The sequence below is a fragment of the Macrobrachium nipponense genome, chromosome 23, assembly GCF_015104395.2.
Source record: "Macrobrachium nipponense isolate FS-2020 chromosome 23, ASM1510439v2, whole genome shotgun sequence".
NCBI classification, from domain to species: Eukaryota; Metazoa; Arthropoda; class Malacostraca; order Decapoda; family Palaemonidae; genus Macrobrachium; species Macrobrachium nipponense.
The window spans coordinates 14,128,655-14,135,985 of NC_061090.1; positions in this window are offsets into that span (position 1 = coordinate 14,128,655).

The window sequence follows — 7,331 nt, forward strand, 5'->3', positions numbered from 1 at the left end:
AGGCCTGGTGTAGACCTCTTGACGCATCTAACTGAGATGCCCCCGTCCGAAACAAGACAAACTGTTTATGGAGCGAGGAAGGAGTCTCTTAATTCTTTACTATACAAAATCATAAAACTCTTAACTCGAAGAATTCTTTTGAAACGAGATCTTGCTTAGGTTTGGAATGTTAAACAATAAGCTTGCACCTAAATATGCTACATTTTAGGAAAATTAAGAGATATACCGTAATTTTTATTTGTAAAAGAAAGTTCCTTTGGTTGATGCTAACACCAAAAAGGCTGTAGCGTTCTTGTTACAAGGAACATATCTGTATTACATTCAACGATTTCAGTGCTCTAAATCTGAGGGAACAATACAAAAGAAAAAAAAATCAACTTGGGCGTTTGATTTCCCAGCACCTAGCAGTAAACTTGGAGAAAATAGTGGAATAAAAGAAGACGCTTATATGAAGAAAAAATGCCGGCTTTATTACACTAACATTAAAATACTGTAGAAGCAGCAATGGTCGATTTAACTCTGTCGCCATACGAAGGCCGTCATCCAGCGTGTCTGAGCCAAATTCTTTAAAAATATAGAATACGATGAAAATAATAAGCACTGTGTGATGATGTGGACAAATAAGTTGCTTCACAAAAATAAACTGAAACTTGTTTTTGAAGTAATAATCACATAATGTTTAGCCATTCCATACCATAATTGGCGTCACGATTAGTTTACAATACTACTGAGAAGTAAATCAACTGAAGTCTGTAACGAGAGCAGATGAAGGCTACGAACCAAAATACAGGAATCCTTGTTACTGTAGACGAAGAGATAATACAAATAATAGGTTGCGCATGACAAAATAATAGTTTGAAATATGCCCCAATCTCAATAAAAAGTTTAAAAGGGATGATAATACCCACGCGGAAATGTTTAGTTAAAAAAAGAGAAAAGCCAACAACAGTGAATTAATAAGCTTTGGTAAAAAAAAGTAGAAAGTTTGAAATAATAAAATATGACAGATTACCTCGTGATCTGTCACAATTGAGAATTTAAATAACTTTCCCTTTAAGTTAGAAAACTCCTGCACATCCTTGGTTATTCAGTTATCTTTTCGGGGTTAAGAATCTGCTCTTTTGTCCAGTGCATTAAAATTCTATATTGCGCTAAGTGCGTTTGGTGCTATAAAAGCGGTGCTATGACCACATTCTGGAGCTGGGTTGCAGAAATAAAAGGAAAAAAAATTATTGCCTAAAACTGTCTGGCATAACTTCACATGCAGGTACCGTAAAATCACGGTCATTTCGAAATAAATAGCAACAGATATCTTACGACTCGGAAGTAAAAGGAGAAAAATGATCAATTACCAATTACCTGGAGTGAAATGGAGACCTGCAATTTGCTCACCACTGCCAAACGCAATTGGAAACAGACGCCGAGGACAAAAGACTCATGATAAAGCATTCGGGATGTTCCATCAGGATCACATAAGGATGCTATTTGTAAATGAATAAAGGGAACTGCAGACATAACCCGCAAATCTGATATCAGCTTTTATGTATTGCTTCTCAAAGTCTAAGGGTGACTGAGAAATACGGAAAAGCTTATAAAGTCGGAAAGAGAGAGAGAGAGAGAGAGAGAGAGAGAGAGAGAGAGAGAGAGAGAGAGAGAGAGAGATCAGAACATCATGTTTAGAAATAATATTGCTAGCGTAATTTTCTTTTCATCGACGAAAGCTATTAAATACACTTAAACTTCAACATACTGTGAACGATTTACAATTTTGTGCAGAAAACATATTCTCGGGATTCATTTGGAAGTTTTCTCTAAAAACTTTTTTTTTATACAAAAGGGAAACATACTGCCTTTAAAAATTACATCATTTTTAAAATCGGTAAATGATGGAATATGGTTACTAGCCCAGCAACAAAATATAATGGAAAACTACAAAAATATCCTTGAGCTTCTCATCAGAGCAAGGAAAGTTATTGCTGAATAAATATATTTACATATGCTCCATTCACTCGATAGTATGTGGCAATAAATACAGCCAAGGCCAGATGAAAAATTAATGAAGTATTTGCCAATCGATTTTGTGTTGAAATAACATGAAAGCGCTTGGGACATCTTTTACTTTTTGTGTGACCTATATATATATATATATATATATATATATATATATATATATATATATATATATATATATATATATATATATATATATGTTAAACGTAGATATTAATCTCATTATTTATTTGGTAAACGTGGAACCCCGAGCGTCAGGCAAACCGATACACACCATCTCTCTCTCTCTCCACCTCTTTCTCTCCATTCTAACAGGTAATCAAAATGAGAGTCAAAGTTATATAAAAAATAAATGTTTATTCAACAACGGAAAGATAATAATCCAAGACTCACAGACTAACTAACTTATCCAAATCCCCAACATTTAAAATGTCTAAATCAGTAATTTGTCACACCAATTGTCTATTCTCCCATGCGGGACCCTCGGTCCCCCCCCCCCCTTGCCAGAACACTCAATTCCCTCGCCAGAATCTTCTGTTTCAAAGATACGAGAAACACACTCGTTAGCACACATAAGTTTAAAGACAAAGTTAAAGATTAAACATTCTTACAATGTATTAACAGGCCATTCCTTTTGGCTAAAGTAATGTACACTTACCCATTGCCAACCAGGATTCTCACTCACTGATAAACAAAAACTCTTTGGCATCTGCCATCGTGGCTCTGCCTTTCTCACTCGGATCTCTGTGCAAGTCTTCCCATAGACTTGGCTAATGATACCATTAAGAATAGAAGAGGCGCCCACGCACATACGAATGCACACTTCGACAACGCCTCATATTACTGGCTACATCCAGTTTCCCAAAGGCACTTTGAACAAGAGCCCATGAACTGACGAACATTAACTCGCCTAACTATGCAGTTTTCATATCACGCCATCACAGAAATCATTTATCAGCCTTTCTCGGGTCGTTGCTTCGGCTCTGTTCTACGCATTCCAAAAAGGTCACAGCGAACATATTAAATATATTATTAATTACAACCCTAGGACTCACATATATATATATATATATATATATATATATATATATATATATATATATATATATATATATATATCTATATCTATATCTATATCTATATATATATATATATAGATATATATATATATATATATATATATATATATATATATATATATATATATATATATATGAATAACTTGATCACGAAGTATATAAGACGTGATTCTATGTATAAATGAAGGTTTTTGCCACGAAGAAAAAAAAATGAAAAGGGAGATAGCCAAGCACTTTCGGTCTAGTTCGACCCTTTACTCAGGCACAACTGATCTTACAGAGGAAAAACATAGTGAAAGTAGGTTTAATATCCAAATAGACACTACAAGATTAGCAATAAGGTCGATTTCACTCTACAGAAACGAGGAAATGCCTGAGGGCAGTATAAGTGAATTTTTAGGCAGCCACACCTTGGAGGATACACATGCGGTCAACAGATGATTCGTCCAGAAAACAATACATTTTGAAAAAAAAAAGGAGGCATAAACAACTTATTACCATGAAATTTACAAAAATGTTCCCCAAAAAAATTATTAAAGAAAAGACGAAAAAAAAAACTTTAAATACATCGAGCAAGAGAGAGAGGGAGAGAGAATATCGAGAGAGAGACAGAGAGAGAGAGAGAGAGAGAGAGAGAGAGAGACGAGAAGAGAGAGAGAGAGAGAGAGAGAGAGAAATAATAACTATATACATGTGGGACTAACTTATTAGTAGTTCATTTATTTTAAGGTCCTTCATAAACATTTTACAAATATACGGGTCCAAATGGTACATTCCCAGACTAAGATTTAGGTTGTTTTGATTCGTGATTTGTATAATTGCTGATTCCAGTAAATTTCTTGAAACATAATCATTAGATCTAGCAATTACAGAGGTATCACCCCAATTAATACAATGAGATTTTTCACTCAGATGGATAAACAGTGCATTTGAAGTTTGGGCTGTTCTAACTAAATACATAGGCTGCTTAATACGTACACATAAATTTTTACTTGACTGACCAACGTAAAACGATGGGCAATCCTTTCAAGGAATTTTGTAAATGATGTTGTTATTTGTTACGGGACTATTCTTAATTAGCATATCTTTAATGGTATTGTTATAAGGGAACACTAAATTAACATTAAACGATTTCAATATTGATTTTATGGTTTCAAATCCATGAAAGTAAGGTACACTAAGTACATTTGTAGGCATTTTTTTTCATTAATAGCAACACTATAAAACTTTTTGTGAGCTTTTTGATAACATAAATCAATTAAATGAGGTGGGTAGTAGAGATCGTTTCCTATCTTTTTTATGTATTCTATTTCTTGGTCAAGACATTGTGGACTCATGATACGCAAAGCACGTAGGAACATAGAAGAAAAAATTGAAATTTTAATATTAAGATGGTGGCCAGAATAAAAATGTACATATGTTAAATTATTTGTGGGTTTTCTATAAATACTGAATTTACATTGGAAAGATTCTCTATGTATTAATACATCTAGGAAAGGGATGACATTGTTATTTTCAATTTCAACAGTGATTTTATGGATGGCACTATATTATTCAATTTAGACAATAAATCATTTACATCGATACCAACGGGTCAGACTACTACTAAGATGTCATCTACATATCTGTACCATTTTAAGGGGACAAGTGTGATATTCGGGAGGTGTTGTCTTTCTAAATATATCATATATAAATTTGAAAGGAGAGGTGATAAAGGGTTACCCATGGCCATACCAAATATTTGTTGGTAATATTCTTCATTAAAAATAAATCTGCAGTCACAAATACATAACTTAATCAATGAAATTATGTGACTAACGGACATAGGCAATTCATGCAGTACAAGTTCATTTCTTATATATACTAGCACAGAGTCAATAGGGACTTTTGTAAACAAGGAACATACTTCAAAACTGACAAAGATATCGCTAGGGTTTAGTACAATGTTATTTAATTTTTCCACAAGATCAAGAGAATTCCGGATGTGTGAATTAGATACAGTTCCCAGTAGTGGGGATAACAATTTACTAAGATATTTAGATATTTTATAAGCAATTGATCCTACAGTGCTAATAATTAGACGCATAAGTTTGTTTTCCTTATGAATTTTGACTAGGCGATATAAATAAGGTAATGAGGGACACTTTACAGTTAACTTACACAAAAGTTCTTTTTTATCTTTAAGAATTTGTTTGATATTGATATTAAAGTTTTTTATTACTTGGTCCAACGGATTTTTTGCGAGTTTTTTGTAAGTTATTTCATCTTCTAGTAAAGTATGCATGCGAGATATGTAGTAAGTTTTGTCCAGAACTACTAACTGGACAAAACTGACTACATATCACGCATGCATACTTTACTAGAAGATGAAATAACTTAGAAAAAACTCACAAAAAATCCGTTGGACCAAGTAACAAACAAAAAACTTTAATAAGAAAAAACTCACAAAAAATCCATTGGACCAAGTAATAAAAAACTTTAATATCAATATCAAACAAATTCTTAAGATAAAAAAAAACTTTTGTGTAAGTTAACTGTAAAGTGTCCCTCATTACCTTATTTATATGGCCTAGTCAAAACTCATAAGGAAAACAAACCTATGAATGACAACACCTCCCGAATATCACACTTGTCCCCTGTCCCCTTAAAATGGTACAGATATGTAGATGACATCTTAGTTGTCTTACCTGTTGGTATCGATGTAAATTATTTATTGTCTAAATTGAATAATTTAGTGCCATCCATGAAATTCACTGTTGAAATTGAAAATAACAATGTCATCCCTTTCCTAGATGCATTAATACATAGAGAATCTTTCCAATGTAAATTCAGTATTTATAGAAAATGCACAAATAATTTGACATATGTACATTTTTATTCTGGCCACCATCTTAATATTAATATTTCAATTTTTTCTTCTATGTTCCTACGTGCTTTGCGTATCACGAGTACACAATGTCTTGACCAAGAAATAGAATACATAAAAAAGATAGGAAACGATCTCTGCTACCCACCTCATTTAATTGATTTATGTTATAAAAAAACTCACAAAAAGTTTTATAGTGTTGCTATTAATGAAAAAAAATGCCTAAAAATGTACTCAGCGTACCTTACTTTCATAGATTTGAAACCATAAAATCAATATTGAAATCGTTTAATGTTAATGTAGTGTTCTCTTATAACAATACCATTAAAGATATGCTAATTAAGAATAGTCCCATAGCAAATAACAACATCATTCACAAAATTCCTTGTAAGGATTGCCCATCGTTTTACATTGGTCAGTCAAGTAAAAATTTATGTGTACGTATTAAGCAGCATATGTATTCAGTTAGAATAGCCCAGACTTCAAATGCACTGTTTATCCATCTGAGTGAAAAATCTCATTGTATTAATTGGGGTGATACCTCTGTAATTGCTAGATCTAATGATTATGTTTCAAGAAATTTACTGGAATCAGCAATTATACAAATCACTAATAAAAACAACCTAAATCTTAGTCCGGGAATGTACCATTTGGACTCGTATATTTGTAAAATGTTTATGAAGGACCTTAAAATAAATGAACTACTAATAAATAATTCCCACATGTATATAGTTATTATTTCTCTCTCTCTCTCTCTCTCTCTTGCTCGATATTCTCTCTCCCTCTCTCTCTTGCTCGATGTATTTAAAGTTTTTTTTCGTCTTTTTATTAATAATTTTTTGGGGGAATATTTTTGTAAATTTCATGGTAATAAGTTGTATATGCCTCCTTTTTTTTTCAAAATGTATTGTTTTCTGGACGAATCATCTGTTGACCGCGTATGTATCCTCCAAGGTGTGGCTGCCTAAATATTCACTTATACTGCCCTCAGGCGTTTCCTCGTTTCTGTAGAGTGAAATCGACCTTATTGTTAATCTTGTAGTGTCAGTTTGGATATTAAACCTACTTTCACTATGTTTTTCCTCTGTAAGATCAGTTGTGCCTGAGTAAAGGGTCGAACTAGACCGAAAGTGCTTGGCTATCTCGCTTTTCATACTTTTCCTTCGTGGCAAAAACCTTTATATATATATATATATAATATATATAATATATATATAATATATATATTATAATATCTATATATATAATATATATTATATATATTGGTGGTGTTTCTATGACGTACCAATTAAGCATGGTAACTGTAAACCATACAGAGAAATCTGATGAGAAGCCAGTATTGTTTTAGGAAGGTTGCAACATTACCTTAAAAAAGA